Source organism: Dermacentor andersoni, chromosome 8 (assembly GCF_023375885.2).
Source record: "Dermacentor andersoni chromosome 8, qqDerAnde1_hic_scaffold, whole genome shotgun sequence".
In the NCBI taxonomy this organism is placed as follows: domain Eukaryota; kingdom Metazoa; phylum Arthropoda; class Arachnida; order Ixodida; family Ixodidae; genus Dermacentor; species Dermacentor andersoni.
In genome coordinates this window covers 67,770,862-67,788,084 of record NC_092821.1, presented here as the reverse complement: position 1 = coordinate 67,788,084, position 17,223 = coordinate 67,770,862, and the positions used below count along the sequence as shown (strand labels likewise).

The 17,223-nt window shown below is 42.4% G+C and overlaps 1 long non-coding RNA gene across 1 annotated transcript; it reads right to left on the bottom strand.

Moving 5' to 3' along the window:
* Positions 1-12,462: 12,462 nt before the first annotated feature.
* On the bottom strand, positions 12,463-17,144 carry LOC140219813 (uncharacterized). Its single transcript, XR_011896026.1, has 3 exons — positions 16,599-17,144; positions 15,674-15,785; positions 12,463-15,462 (listed from the first exon to the last, which is right to left on the bottom strand). It is a non-coding gene; the product is annotated as an uncharacterized lncRNA (long non-coding RNA).
* Positions 17,145-17,223: the final 79 nt, after the last annotated feature.

Here is a 17,223-nt window from a genome sequence, read left to right as displayed (position 1 = left end):
GATTCCAACTAGCACCCGCAAATTTCCTAATTTTTGCGCACCACCTAGACTTCTGCCATCCTCTACTGCACTTCCCTTCTCTTGGTACCCATTCTGTCACCCTAATGGTCCAACGGTTATCTAATCTGTGCATTACATGACCTGCCCAGCGCCATTTTTTTCTCTTAATGTCTATTAGAATATCATCTATACCCGTTTGCTCTCTTGTCCAAACTGCTCTCTTTCTGTCGCTTAAAGTTATACTTAGCATTCTTCGTTCCATCCCTCTTTGCATGGCCCTTAACTTGTTCTCAAGCTTCTTTGTCAGTCTCCAAATCTCTGTGCCATATGTCAGCACCCATAAAATGCACTGATTGTATACTTTCCTTTTCAATGATAATGGTAAGCTCCCAGTCAGGAGCTCACAATGTCTGCCGTATGTGATCCAGCCCATTTTTATTCTTCTGTGAATTTCCTTCTCATGGTCAGGGTTTCCTGTGATTAGTTGACCTGGGTAGACGTACACCTTCACAGACTGTAGAGGCTGACTAGCGATCTTGAACTCTTGTTCCTTTGCCCGGTTAATTATCATTATCTTTGTCTTCTGCATATTAATCTTCAGCCCCACTCTTACACTCTCCCTGTTAAGGTCCTCAATAATTTGTTGTAACTCGTCCGCAGTGTTCCTGAATAGAACAATGTCATCGGCAAACCGAATGTTGCTGAGGTGTTCGCCGTCGATCCCTACTCCTAAACCTTCCCAGTTTAATAGCTTGAATACTTCTTCCAAGCACGCAGTGAATAGCACTGCAGAGATTGTGTCTACTTGTCTGACTCCTTTCTTCATAGGTATCTTCCTACTGTTGTAATAAAGTTTATTTACAAAAGCAAAACAAAGCACTTTCAAAACTGTGGATACTAACTGTAGCTCTAACATGCCCGGCTGAGTTTCTGAATGCCATAAATTAGACACTACCAACGTGATTTCATTAAAGCTACTTTCTGGGCTAGTTTGTGCATACTTGATTTGAAAATTAAAACAACGCTAATGCATCCATCCACAAAGGAACAAGGACAAGACACAAGCAACATGACTACAAACATGACTAGGGTTTATTTTACACTCCACTGTCTAAAGAATAAGCAAGCAACTTTAGTCACATTTAAACAAACACATAAGAGGAAGAACACAGACTGAAGTACTAACTTCACCATGTCCATTTGTGCTCACAGATGCTGTATAGAACACCAGGTCTAATTGGCATATGCTTTTATAATATTACAACTTCATATGAAGCTATTTTCTCTAGACTATGCATTTTTGCATTCATCCCAAAAGTGTTGTGATATGTGACAGAACACAAGTGAGCTTGTGCAAAAGGAACAAACTGGCATGGCACACTGACAGGAAGCAAGGAAACGGGACAAGCATCGCTATTGGTACAAGATCTACAGCAATATATCAGAACATGACAATACAGCAATATTATTTAAGCAAAAGTGAGTACAGATCTGAGAACTTATTCAAGTAAGAACATGGATTTACCATTTTTAAAACCACATAATCATGAACAAAAACAGCTAAACATCAGTGCACATATTGCAAAATCAGAAGACACAATTCTTCACTGGGTGCTAGTTCAACCACTGCACGTCGAAATGTGTAAAAATAGTTTAACCTGTGTAGCCTTCAGCATGCGAAAGCAAAGAAGACTATCAGAACAGGCTTCATATATAGTGTTTGGAGTCTTTGATTCAAACCGTAATACACTGTTAAAATAAAATTTCAGAGTTTGCTTGTTTCATTCAGAAAAAAGATAGTGTCTTAGTCATGCCGCCATAGTTAACGAATAAACTTGCACCAGCTACATTGAGTCAAAGGAGAAAAAAAGTGAGGCAGACAGATGCATGGTGTGAAAATGATGCTGTTGTATCAAGTAGCATAACTGCTCACTTAACATTCAGCTGCTTTCCATGCCTCTGCATACAGACTGAGAAGCTTTACCTCTTCACCATCTGCTAGTGAAGCACTGTTTGTTCACTGTGATCACCCACTCAAGGCAGTCACGTGGTTAAGTAGAGCCCTTCGCTGCATGTAAGGACACCGACCTGAAACTGTGCATAAGTCCTGTAAAATATTGCCATTTTTTGGCTACTGCAGCTGTTCATCAGCAGCTGCATCACTACTGCCAACATGCAGACCATGCAATTCCCCAAGCACTTAATCAACAAGGGTACAATAATGTAGAGTGGCAAATTGGGCTAGCTGGTTCATTAGGAAAACAAGAAGCTAACGCAAGAAAAAAATAAACACTCTAGAATTTTGATGGCTCTGGCTTGGTTAATATATTCAAACATCAAAAAGCTGATTATTACAGAATGCCATAAAGCGTGGTGCACTGTTACCAACTGTTGTTTTTTAAAGCTATAACCTGTTATTACCAGACATTCATGTACCATGACTGAAGGCATACTGTTCATCGTTGCCATGTCTTGAGCATGGGAATTAGTCTCTTTCATAAAGGTTTCATATTGTCCATTCAAAAATATTGTTGTCTATTTCTATAAACACATAAAGGCGCATAACTTCGCTGGGTGTTACGTAAACTAGTGGCTCCTCTCTTCTGACGCAGACTGAAAGGTGCTTTGCATGGAGAATTTCAACAGGAAATAGTTCCTTGCATTTCAGAATTATACAAGAATTCACTCCAGAAAGAATTCTACAAATGAGAGAAAACGCACTTGAGAAGCTGACAAATGCACTGTTTTTAGTCTTTATAGTTCAAGTGTACTGGAGAGAGTGGAATGTTTGTTGGTTGATGACCATTCGCTAATATTCAGTGACACTTGTTGAGTCACAGCCACGGTTGTGGACTACAGCCTGTTTTTCACTTTCATCCAAGTTCAGGCACAGCTTTCCAGTGCCTAACAAAACTGTCTGCTGACCAGCTCTCTTCTCCTGTACACCAAAAAAACTCACTGCTCCTGGTGAAAGATTTAAACTAGCTTTAGCTGCCTGTAACTTTCGAGCAAGTACATAACATTCCAGTATTTGTAAAGGAACATCATTAGCTCCGCTGACCAATTTCACAAGAAGTTCATTTCCGCCTTCAAATACAAATGAAGAATGCGACCAATGAGGTCCTAGTTTAGCCGCACATTTAGGAAGATGCAGGATTTGGTGTACATTGTATGTCATTGCACCCAATCCAAACAAAGACTGTGCTCTCACAACGAACTCCGAGAGAAGATCAGATTATCTCATTATGGTCGTCTGAAGTGACGGTGTCTAGTAGAAGTATATAGACACCCTCCGCAAGCAAACTGGAATGTCTGACATACTTATCTGGCAAAAAGCCATGAAGGCATGGTAATGAATAATGAAGAACCCACCACTTCCATTCACTAGCTTTCCAGATTGTGAAGTCTAATAATCTTTGTGGTGTTTGTGTGAACCAATTCGGTGGCTTGATTGCCAATAACCTCCTGTTTAAAGAGGCTAAACTTTGTTGTGAACCAATCTAAACATCTTTTCTCTTTTGAATGTGATCACATTTTTATTCTTTTTAAGCTGTTGTACGGTGTATATTTGTTCCAACAATCTTTCCTTTCTGAATCCTGGGCTTCATATTTGATTTATATGTATATTGTCTTTTCTGATAATATAAATGCATTATTTCTGACTCATTTTTTTGGGCAAATGAGGAAGCTTGCTTCTCCTTGAAGCACATTACACCTATACAACACACATAGATACTGATAGACTATAGAGCTGGCAAACTAATATGAATACACTATTACACTAATAAAAAGAATACACTAGTAGACTTGTACAAGCAGAATAGCACAGATACGTCCAGAATAGAACTAAAAGTAATTTTATCAGTGTATCAGTTGTATCGTTTCATAATGCAACTGATAAAAACTGATATAATTTTTATTAGGTTGCCCTATCAGATTTTTTGGTAGTGATCTTTCAGTGTAAATGCATCAACTTTTTGACTAATGCTAATAACTGAACACATGGCTTTTTTTGCTGCGAGATTTCTTGGACTCCTGCTTCCCTTAAACTTATACCGTATAATATGCTTGCAACATCAAAACTGGAGTATGCTTCATCAATCCGGGATACACCGACAAAAAACAGAACTCTCATATTTAGTTGAAGCCATACAAAACCAACCTGTACATTTTATTGTAGCTGCTTATTCCCATACCGCAAGCATATCAACAATTAAAACTTGCCTTGATTGGCCAGGCTTGTCAACAAAAAAACTTACCCATTTATTTCACAGATTCTCAACTGAAACATATGTTATTACCTCCTTGTATCTCATTGAGAATGAACTACAACCTCAAGGTACAGGTGCCAACTTGCCAAACCAATCTTTACTATTCCTGTAAAAGGCAGCCTCAGAACACACACGCACACACATATATATCAATGAGCTACAAGGAGGTAATAAAGACATGTTTCAATTTAGAATTTGTGAAATAAACAGGTAAGTTTTCTTGTTGCCTAGCCAATCAAGGCAACTTTTAATTGTTGATATGCTTGCAGCATGGGAATAAGCAGCTACAACAAAATGTACAGGTTGGTTTTGTATGGCTTCAACTAAATATGAGAGTTGTGTTTTTTGTAGGTATATCCCGGATTGATGAAGCATACTCCAGTTTTGATCTTACAAGCATATTATACAGTATAAGTTTAAGGGAAGCAGGAGTCCCAAGAAAACTTTCAGCACAAAAAGCCATGTGTTCAGTTATTAGCATTACTCAAAAAGTTGATATGCATTTGCATTGAAAGATTATTAGTAATATGAATACCTATGTACAAGATGCTTAATAAGAACAGAGTGTTTAATTTTGTAGGTAAATGTGTTAAAAGGACTAGTCATGATGTGAAAATATCTTCATTTTACTTTTACCACCCCACCTTACCACCATTTTACCTTTACATACACACACACACACACACATATATATATATATCTTTATATACCATGGCACCCATTCCCTAACTATAATGCTCCATACGATAGAAAATACGATAGAAAATTGGGCAAGTTGTTGAAGCTTCATGGCAGCTACTGCATGACAGATGCCGGCAAAAGTAATAGAACGGGACAGGATACAGCACTATCAAATGAAGTTTATTGAAAGAAAACAACCAATATATAACACACATCACGTGACCAACACCCGGCCCCCTAGCATATGCAGATACATACCAAAACAACCTTCACATCACCGAATGCACATGTTTTGACGGCAACACACATGTCACGGCTGATTAATCAATGTAAAAAAACAATTACTAAGGCACAATGCAACTCAGTGGCTTTACTTAAGATCTAACACGGCAAGCTTGCTATCTTGCAGCGAGATGGATGGCTGGCTAACACATAGTGAGCCTTTCTTTTTAATGTGATAAGCCTCCATTAATTCATGTGAGAGCTTTTCACAGTGTGTGAACAGCAGAATAGTACTTTCAAAAACTGGATGACGCCCAATGCTGCAACAATGCACAGAAAGGTGTGGATGCGCAAAAATCCTTCAAAAAACTATCGTACTTCCTTAGTCGAATGTTTAAGCACCTTCCAGTCTGACTGATATATATTTTGTAGGCTTCAAGAAAAAGGAATCGAATAAACAACATTTCGTGTGCAAGAGACAAACTGTATGCAATATTTCACTTTGCAGTCCTCCCTGCTCAGAAACCCGTTGTGAAGAATGTGCTTGTTTATTGCTTCACATATTCCCTTCAGCTTATCTTTAAATGAAAACCCAATCCTCTCCTGGAACTTAGAAGCCACCTTTTTCTGCCTGTGCGACAATTAATAGAGGGGATAATGGCAACTTTGTTCCGCTCTTGCTCTTAAGCTTCTTCCACCCTGGTCGCACCTTGAGTTCCTTAATTAACGTGCTTCAAGATAAAAAAACCACTGAAACTGAATAACCTGCCTCATTAAGCCTTGTCACCAGATTCCTTACACTTTCAAGGATAAGGTGAGGATAGCTCTTGGTTGGGGCATCTCTAATTGCGTGAGTGGCAATACTGTACTTAATAAGTTTTGAATGGCTAGACCTATAATCAAGAAGGAGCTTAGAAGTTCTTGACTGATATCCCCAGCATACGTGATCCCACATAAAAGTAAGCCTGACATAAGAAGTTGCTGCACATTTTTTTTCTGGAACTTCTAAAGTGAAGTTGAAACCTTGCTATTGTTCTCTAAATAGCTTCAGTACTTCGATGACAGCTCTGTGAAAGTTATCATTTGCTCATGAAAAACAAATAATCATCCACGTATCTGAAAATTTTAAGAGCAAGCCCACTCAGGTTTTGATTATTTTCTGGTCAACATAACTTAATATATTACTGAGCACTGGTGCAACACCGGAACCTATGCAGATGCCAGCATTCTGGACACTTATTTTACTTTCCCACCAGACCAAAATTGACCTTAAATAGAAATCAAGAAGCTCCAGAAAGATTGCAACAAGAATTTTACACCTTTCAGCAAATTCCAGCTAACCTGTTTGCTTGCGTATGCAGTCCTTAACAAACTGCAAGAGACGCACCTTCGGCAAAGAATTGTATAAATCTTCTGCATCTATACTAAAGCCTGCCCATTTTCCCAGAATATGCTCCTCCAGGAAGTGTACAACAGTCTGAGAGCTGGCAGCAAGGAATTGGTCGTTGATTCCCAGCCTGTCAAGGTGTGTCTGCAGAAATTCTGAAACATGAAGCCATGATTTATATTCCGACACAATGGTTCTGAAATGGATTCCCTAAGCTTGTGTGTTTTGCACTGAAGAAGGCGCATAAAAGAAAACCTTTTTCCACCTTAACATCATTTGAGACTGTTGTCAAACCAAACTGATTCAACTTCGTGACAGCTCAACATTTTATGTCAGCTATATTGGTATAAATTTCATTAAAATTTATGTCAGTGGCTGACACACCCTCCTCCGGAAAAGTGCTTTCCAACATGACAACACAATGCCCTTTTTTGTCTCCAAGAAACCTCCAAGTTTCTGCCTCATACGTTAGCTCAGGTAGAAGGCAATGATTCTATGCTTGATTGTACAAAATTATATATATATATATATATATATATGTATGTAACTTTGTGTTCACCATCCAGGGCAAGGGAACAAGAGAAGCCAGACACCATTGACCAATTTCTGACTAAAAGAATTAATTTTTGACCTTATACATCTTGTTTTTACTGTACATGTCCCTCACCTCCATCAAGGTTCCCAACATTTATATCTAAAAAGCTTGTCTATCACCACATACAGAGTCTGTCCTGAAAGTAATGTCAGTAAATTTATTGTGATGTGACTGTATGTCAGAGCGGTCTAACTGGTTGAAACTAGTAGTGACGGAATCCAGCTAAGCAGCGGTCTGTCAGTCAGTGTGCTCCGAACATCGGAGAGTGTCGGACGGGCCCGTCCGTGAGAGCTGTTTTTTATTCTTGTGCAAGTGAAAATGCAGCGCTCATTAGAACAAAGATTTGCGATCAAGTTTTGTGTGAAACTTGGCAATACTGCTGCGGAAACTGTTACTATGCTCAAGACTGCTTATAAAGAACATGCCTGGTCAGATCGGCAAGTGTTTCGGTGGCACAAGGCCTTTTGGAAGGCCGGGAAGAGGGCGACGACAAGGACTGCAATGGATGGCCATCCATGACCACTACGACTGACAATCTGACACGAGCGACAGAACTGTTGAACTCAGACCAACGATTAAGTGTTCGTTTAATGGCCGACATGTTAAACGTTTCGAAAACTCAAGTTCATGAAATTGTTACAAACGCTATCGGCATGCGGAAGGCGTGCACAAAAATGGTTCCAAAAGTGCTCACTGACAACGAAAAGTCACGCCGCATTGAAACATGCCAAGAAAATCTCAACATGTGCAAACGTGAGCGAAAATTTTTGGTCAACGTCATTACAGAAGACGAGACTTGGGTATTTGAATATGACCTGGAGACCAAAGGGCAATCATCTGAGTGGCACACACACTCGTCCCCTCCCCAGAAGAAAGCCAGGATGAGCAAATCAAAGATCAAGATCATGCTCATTGTTTTTTTTTGACATCCACGGACTGGTTCATCATGAGTTTGAAGAACCTGGAACCACTGTGAACCCCAAATTTTATGTGGATGTCCTTGAAAGACTGAAACGCAGGGTTCAACATATCCGGCCGGACATTGCACACAACTGGAAGTTGCACCACGATAATGTGCTGGCCCACAGTGCCTTCATTGTCACCGACTACCTGGTTAATGCAGTGGGGCCGACGATCACCCAGCCCCCGTACAGCCCGGGCTTGGCTCCCCCCCCGACTTTTTTCTGTTTCCATGCCTCAAAACACCGCTGAAAGGCAATAATTTTGGGACAGCGGACGTGATTAAAGCAGCTAGCACCACAGCATTAAAGGCCATTCCGGAGGAGGACTACCGCAACGCATTCGAGAGCTAGAAGTCTCGCTGGAGCCGATGTATTGACGCAAAAGGAGAGTATTTTGAAGATTTTTAATCTTTTTGTAACAACAAATTCAATAAATGATTTTTAATCGCCTTAGTGACATTACTCTCAGGACAGACCCTGTACATGCACCTTGAAGGTATGTATGTGGAAAGCATTTCAACCTCTGCTTGCTTTTCTGGCATGGAATAAAACGGCCTTTTGTCTCTAAACCACTTACTTTTAAACTATTCCGTTTGGTTCATTTTTCTAACTTCTGCAGAGTTGCATTCACAACTTTCATAGTTAGCCGGCTCCGTTTTCATTCTTGCTTCCTAAAATATGCCCTCCTGTCATGCATAATTTGCCTTCTGTTAGCAATGGGTATTGTATTTCAAGACTATCAGTGCAATGTTGCATGAAGAAACCTATTCTTGGAGTGAATTATTGTTCAGCTTGATATCATGATACTGCTGCATGGTTGTTATTTAACTCTGCAAGAGAATGGTCCTGCCATCCTACCAAGAGTGCATTTCATGGGTATTACTCTCTTTCTTTTGACATTAGTTTATGAGGCTCACAGATATGTATCTGTGTCGACAATAACACCTGACATCTAATTTTGTGCAACATGCACTACATTTAATCAGATAAAAGTTGCATGTTTTGTCTCTTGGACCAGTCTGCTCAGTGGCAGGAGGTCGAGACCACAAATGAGAATGGCTGGCCAAGATCTGTGGTGTATGTCCCGTGTTACGCATCTGACAAGATTTCATGGTGGCAAGAAGACATGTCAGACCTGATGTGATCTTTCTAATTATTGTGCACAGAGTTATGAGCATGATAATATCCTTAATGCTATAAAGAGTACTTCCAGCAAGCAGTCTATATGCTTATGCCTTTTTGTTGCTTATGGCAACAAAATCCAACATCCTTTGAAACATGCTCACTTGCTGTCTGATGCATAAAATGAAGAACGCTGCCTTCTCTAAATTTATTAGCAACAAGAAAGCCACTCTGGAAGCAATTATATACATACACAAGCAACACACTAAAACCTACAAATGGGAGAAAAAACACAAACTAGGCTAACAATAAAAGAAACCTGACACCCAACAAGTGTTACATGTTACTCAAGTATGCACATTCAACCTGAGTTAGAGAGATAGATGGTCGACTCCCGCACTCTTGTGCATGCATGTGGATATGTTAAGCCTCAGTTACTCTTTCTATATCATAACTGTCCCCATGTTTGTGAAATCTGGTGTACAACTGCAAGAACAATGATGGCCTGACAGGTGGTTCACCTTTCAATGAGTTCTATAAGGAGGATGCATCAACTCTTCCAGCCAATGTACACATTACCACATGAAAGCAGCAGCTTATAAACAGCATAACACCATACAGCACAAATTATATATTTGCCACGTGTTATTAAACTTACATCATTAAAGTACATTGGTGCTAAGGCTGGTGCACAATATATGCATATACTTTAAGCAATCATAAATAATGCAAGAGCTTGGAATATGATTGGCTATTCTCGGAACTGCTTTGATAATACAAAAGTCAAGGCTTTGTTTTTGGCATCACCCACTCCAATTCGTTTTCTTTCTTTTTCCAATTGAAGCATTGGCAAGATTTGTGCCATGCGCTTCGACCGTGATTTTTCCTTGTTCGCGCACGGCCATGACCATAATACAAGAAAATCGCCCCAGTAACGCAGTGGTCCCTGCCTACTTTTTCATATACTTTACCGCAATACATTACGTATGCTTCACCGCATAACATGACTGTATTGCGGCAAAGCTGATTTTATGAAACTGACATTATGTAACGGACCTTTTGTCCTTGTGCTGCTCGCATGAGCATAAGCTCGAAAAACCACAAAATAAAGACTTGGCTTGCTGCTGGTTGATTTCTAGCTAACATTTCGAGACGTCCACGTTGTTTACAAAAACATCGGTGAAGTTTCTCGCGCTCGGACGCGCTTCAAAAGGCAGCGTGACCACCTATAATTAAGGCTGTCATAAGCGGCAACGAAATCCACACAAGGTACATCAACTTCCACAAAGCTACTGGGCAACGCCATCAATAACTGGCACACGGGCCACCCAGGAGCTGGCAAACGCTGCGATGACATCCACACAAACCACGTCGCTTTCCACAAAGCTATTGGGCAACACGATCAGTCACAGGCACAGGTGAAGTCCGCAAAACACTACATGGGCAGAACTACTACGGCCATACTCAATCACTTCGTCACAAGCTCTCACATTAACGACATCAAACAGCTACAATCACTTCTCCACAGCCACGGACACAGGCGAAGACCGCACGGGCAGAACGGAAGCACCGATTGAGGGCTCGATCGTCGCGTTCATCGCTTTAGCGCCACCTATTTAAAAATAATATACGGAGCCAAGCCAAACCATTATTTAGCGTCTATTTGGGTGAACCTAACGCTTTCGGGCCCTAAGCGTTCGAACGACCAGGGCACTATAACGCTTACCCCCCCTTTCCACTCCTGCGACCGGGTCGCAGGAACGGCGGCCCATATCCCAGCCCGGCTTTATTCCACAAAATTTATCCCGACACCTATGCCACTAGTTCTTGCAGGCACTGCAATGACATCGCTAGTCTAGACCATATGCTCTGGCGTTGCCCCTCGTTACGAGGCACAGAACAAATCAATGCGGACAAGTGGCTCTCCGCTATGAAGAGCCCCGATGCCGGGGCGCAACTATGGGCTGTCCAGAGGGCCCACGATGCGGCGGTCGGGCAAGGCTGGACTGTCCCAACGTGGGAGCGGCCCGCAGCGCGTTGAGTCGCGTACCTCAGGACCTTATTAAAGTTTTGCATCCATCCATCCATCCATTGCGAACTTTGCTTTGTACGTCTCCGTTTTTTGCCGTTTCCCTACTTCCACCAATCTTTCAATCGCCTCTTACCAATCTCGGACCTGTTTACTTTTCCACTGCTCTCGCTGAACCCAAGGCCCTCAAGGAGGCCAGTGGTGCCTACATTTACCGCTGGGCAGGTGTCTTCACATTCTAATAAAACATGCTCCATCGTTTCGCTATCTTTGCCGCAGCAAGCACATGCTTCTTCCTTCTTATATCTCGCTTTACAGGTGGAGAAGTAATGAGCTTCCTTTGAGTTATCATAAATTGTTTCTTTCCCTATGTCTTTTTTTTTTTTTCTCTTAAGTAGTTACTCATGGCAGGTTTCTTTTCCATTGCCGCCACCCATGAGATTATTTCAACCTCTCAGACTTTCCGATGTGTTGCTCACCGTACAGGCCGCATACTTGCTGGTAAGCTTCCTAGTTCTTTTTCTCCACTGTGAATCAATGTTTTTCCTGCACAGATACCTCAACACTCTCCCAGCCCATTTACTTCCTTCCATATTCCTCAGTTGTTCTTCATAACCAATTTTACTGCGAGCTTCCCTCACTTCAAACTAGCGCCTTCTGGCGTCCACCTAAGCAAGTTTCATGCGCTGCCGCTGCTTATCTTCGTACCACTGCGGAAGGTACGGTTCGCCTTCTCTAATGATGATTCTTTATTCTGTGCCGTCGTTGGGGTCTTTTTGATTATACCTTGCACAAAGGTGAGAGTACTTCTCGTAGTTTAGCACGGTTACCTGCTCTTTTGCCGACACCTAATTGTAGGCGCAACCGCGTTTGCGAATTCGTGCGGTATAACCATAGAATAAAGAACAACTTTAGAGAAGGGAAACTGTACCTTCCACAGTGGTTCGAAAATAAGAAGCGGCAGCGCATGGAACTTAGCGGGGGGCCCGACAGATGGCGATACTTAATCAGGAAGCGGAAATGTCTTTTTTTTTAGTATAATATTCAATATGGCCGCTTTAAACCGGTGCCGTACGCTGGGTACGCGCCGTGCTCGCCTCGCTGGCTTTGCGGCATGCCTCAGCTGCCGCGTTTTAATGGCCAGGAGACTAAAGAGCCTCTACTGACGCCTATACAAACAAGCCACAAGTGAGTGAACAGGACGTGCGACTTTATTGGCAGAAGAAAAAGCAGTGCACCTTCTCATACAAGATCAGAAATAAAATTTGCATGTCGAGATGCGCTGAAACCATTAACGCGAGCTCGTAAACTGCTCACTTTCGTCGCCGCACATGGCGATCTGGTAACGAGCGACAATCAGTAGCGCAAGCAAATTGGGCAGTGCACCACCTGTTTTCATTAACAGTCGCCGTAACTTACATTGCGAAGCAATCGGGTGACGCAAGGCATCTGCTGCCGCAACCAACACAGCGACATGGACTAAACGGCATTTTAGCGTTCCCGCCTTTCCAACCTGCACGTTTCTTTTTGTTCTTTCGGGGGCCGCTAATCTGTAACTCATAGTTGGTGCCCCACATTCTCAATGTGGGCATCACCATTTTGCAGCCACTTTTGCAGGCCTTTCCACCTATGTGGCTATCAACTTTGGACCATGTAATGTGTGCTGTCTCCGCTCACGCCACATCACGGCCGATGAAGGCCCACAAGCATAATTTGCCGGCGGCTGCAGCAAGAAATGTCGAATGGGGAGAGCACCAATTACGGTGCATGTAAATTTGGAGTCTTTGTCGCTGTGTGGAGTGCAGGAGCAGATGGTTACCTCGGGAGGCTGCTGCCCATGCAGCTAACCAGGTCGCCACATCGAAGAAACATAACACGGCGACCATTATCAAATTAGACTCTGCATTCAATCACCGCATAAGGTTCAGACAATACACTGTACATTGGCTAAGATCCATATGAGAACAGTGGGCATTCACGCACTACAAATTGCATACAGCTTATTCAGCTATCCGACTTCAGGCACAGTTCTTGCCTACGTCGCACATGGTGGTCTACTAACGAGTGACAACCAGCAGCACAAGCAGATTGGTCAGTGCCCCACCTGTTTACACTGACAGTCACCGTAACTTGTACTGCGAATCAATCGGGTGATGCAGGCACCTGCTGCCATAGCCAACACAGCGACATGAACTACCCGGCATCCTAGTGTTACCTCCTTTCCTACATGCGCGTTTCTTTTTGTTCTTTCGGTGGCCACTAATGTGTTGCTCACACTTGGTGCCCCACCTGCTCTCAATATGGATGTGGTCTGTTTTGTGGGAATCGCCATTTCGCAGCCACTTTTACATATCAACTTCATACACTTTAAACCATGTAATCATGTATGATAGTCTCTGTTTACGCCAAATCATGGCCAAAGAAGGGCACAAGCACGCTTTACCCACGGCTGCAGCAGGAAAGGACAAACAGGGAGCGCCAATCACACTACATGTAAACAGGGAGTTTGTGTCACTGTGTGGACTGCAGGAGCAGGTGCTTTACCTCGAGAGGCCATTGGCCAATACAACTGAACAGGCTGCCACATCCCAGAAATGTAACACGGCAACCATGACCAAGTGGGACAACATTGAAACAAGATTATGCAATCAATCACTTCAGCATACTCTAACATAATGCTCAATCTATACATTGGCACTATGCATTGGCTACGATCTACATGACAACAGTGAGCATACACGCACACGGGTTGCTTGCGGCACATTCAACCGTCCGACTGTAGGCATAGTGCTTGCCTTCGTCGCACACTGCAGTCTGGTAACAAGCAACAACCAGCAGCGCAAGCAGATTGGACAGTGTGTCCCATTGCACCGACAGTTGGCGTTGAATATGAGCAGCTTGCATTGCGAAGCAATCGGGTGACGCAAGCATCTGCTACCACAGCCAACAGCGACATGGAGTGCCCGGCATTTTAGCGTTACCGCCTTTCCAACCTGCATGTTTCTTTTTGTTCTTTTGCATGCCACTAATGTGTAACTCACACTTGGTACCCCACATTCTCTATATATGGGCATGGTTGGTTTTGTGAACATCACTATTTTGCAGTCACTTTTGCAGGCCTTTCCACACATGTGGATATCAACTTCATACACTTAGAACCATGTAATTATGTATGAGAGTCTCCGTTGACGCCAAATCATGGCCGAGGAAGACCACAAGCAAAATTTGCACACGGCAGCAGCAGGAAAGGACGGAACGGGGAGCACCAACCACGGTGTGCGTGTAAATTCGCAGTCTATGTCACTGTGCGGACTGTAGGAGCAGGTGCTTGCCTCGAGAGACTGTTTGCCAATGCAACTGACCAGGCTCCCACATATGAGAAACGTAAAACGGTGACAAGTACCAAGTCGGACAGCGCCGAAACCAGATTCTGCAATCAATCACTTCAATGTAGCTTGCACAAAAACACAGGCTGTCGAGCAAGAATAGCAATCCTGAATGAGACTAGGTCAATATGGGAATGAGAAAGCTTGCATTCAAGAAAGAAGCCACTCTACCTTGCAAGCATTGAAAGCCAAAAACATTAACAAAAGTTAAATGCTACATAGCACACAGTGTAAAGGTTAATGCAAGACACACGCCAATGCTGCATCAGCTATTTCAGGAGAGGAATTGCACATGGCAACATACACTAGAAAGAACTGCTACACATATGTTATGCTACTAGACAGTGACTGGCATTAAGTATGAGCAAAGAATCGGTTGACCTTTATTGTTTGTATGAGGAATAGGAATGATCTCTAACAAAAGTGTGGAATGAAAAAGCTTGCATTCATTGAAACAAAATTATACTTGGCAAGAACTGGCAAGGCCAGGAAGCTCACTAAGGAAGGGCAAGCTGACAGAACACTCTTAGCCAGCGTCATCTGTGCTTGTTCAGAGGTTGCAGGTACATCTGAAGACAAATAATTTTTGTTGTTGAGGTACCTGGATGACTCGGCCAATATCCGTGCTGGTGGAATGATGGCGTAGGCTCTTTTCACTCTTGAAACAGTCGTCCGTAGACTTGATATCTCATCCAAATAATTCTGGAATGGCTTCTTTGTTTGTGGTCTTGCGAATTCAGCTCCAGCCCCTTCCTGTTGGTGTAGATGGGGGCTCCCGTGATGACCAAGATGTACTTGGCACAGACTCTGTTGGGGCAGAACAATGGCACATGAGATACAGCAGAGATTATCCAAACTCATGTAGTGTTTTCTTTTATGTTTGAACTAATTATGCTGAACTGTAAACATGAACAAATGTTCATATCATCTGCTACAAACAACTGACATGTATCTCAAGACTAGCAAGCCAATACAGCATATATCAAGCATATTTATTTCTGAAACAGGTGTTGTTTACCTTGTAGTAGCAGCCAAAGTCCACACAATGACCTTGTTGTAGCAGGCAGCAGCTTCTGTTTAGTGCATGGAGTGTGTTGCTTTATACTGGTGCCATCCTCATTACTGCATGTCTGGAACAGAAATTTTGACTGCATCAGAAATTGAATAAGCACAATTTTGCAATATAAAATGCGTAAAGGTGCGACATATACATTGCAATGGTTTGTGACTACAGAACACATGCAAATGTACTGTTTGTTGTAGGGTGCTTAAGCAGCATGGTAAATAAATATGGTTACTCTCCGTAAAATTGATGTCTGCGTAACTACAATGCATGTCAACAGCTTAAGTATTATTAAGATTGCAAATAAGTACATTTGTGCGCTCGTTTATACACTAGAAGAGATCACACTGCTGATTTCACAAGCAAATAGATGAATTACATGAAGCTATTAGAAATGATGCATTCTTTTTGTGCATGAACGTGATGCACCGCTTCACTACTGCAAAAATAGATGTCCTGAGGTAAGCCAAACTGAACAGCAAGAACATTTGGAACCAACAGGCACGAAATATGGGTGAATTATCATGTGTGCAACTGTTTAATACATTAAATTCAGTACTTTAGCTTCAGTTTATCAAAAGGTTATTCGGTTCTGTGAACGAAAGATGTTGCCGGCGGACTCGAAAAAAAAAAATATATTGATAAGGCAACTCAGTCACTTATGGCTACGGCTACAACGAGATGAAAAATGTGACGCGCGTTCCGATATCGTTTCTCTTTCGTGAATGTGTGTATAATGATGGCCTCGCAACTGAAAGTTTATTTCAGAAACAGCAACGGAGGGTCCTGACTGCCCTTATGTAATGCAGCATCTAGTTCGTTAAGTTAACGAGACGAATAAATTACATAGCGATTGAAGCAGTGATGTTAAACGACTCACCGGTATTGCTGTCCCCAGTTGCAGCAGGACCCGGCTCCCATTTCGATGCAGACGTGTTCCACATGGCTCACGACTGAAACCTAGCTTTCAGGCTTACACCCCAAATTAAATAACGCGAGACATCGAAGCGCAGTAAACTGGTGTTAGCACAAAATAACCAACCAATGTACGAACCAAGGAATCCGTACCTGCCGCGCACGCGAACATACCGGTAAAAATTTTAAATCCAGGCCAGAGGTCACGTGGGAGGTCGATGATGCTGAACGCTATTTTGCGTTTAAAATGACAAAAAACAACAAAGTTAGTAATGAAAAGTACAATGTAAAATTAGGAATTATAATTTTGTAGTCTTTATCATGCAATAACAACGCTTCGTTTACTGTTGAAGAAAGTTTGTAGGTTAAAATTGCGCTTACTACGGCGCCTCTAGCTGGAGATAATGTGCTCAACGGGGAACCTTTTTAATTGGTGTACTATGCCTGTTTCTTTAGCAGCGCCGCGCGGTCGATTTTTTCGCCCTCTGTGGCCATTTGTTGAACTTGAGAGTGTGCGGGCCCTGGTATAACGCGGTCCCGAAATTTCAGCTAGCGCGCAGCGGTTGCTGCAGTCGCAGAGATCGCAGCAC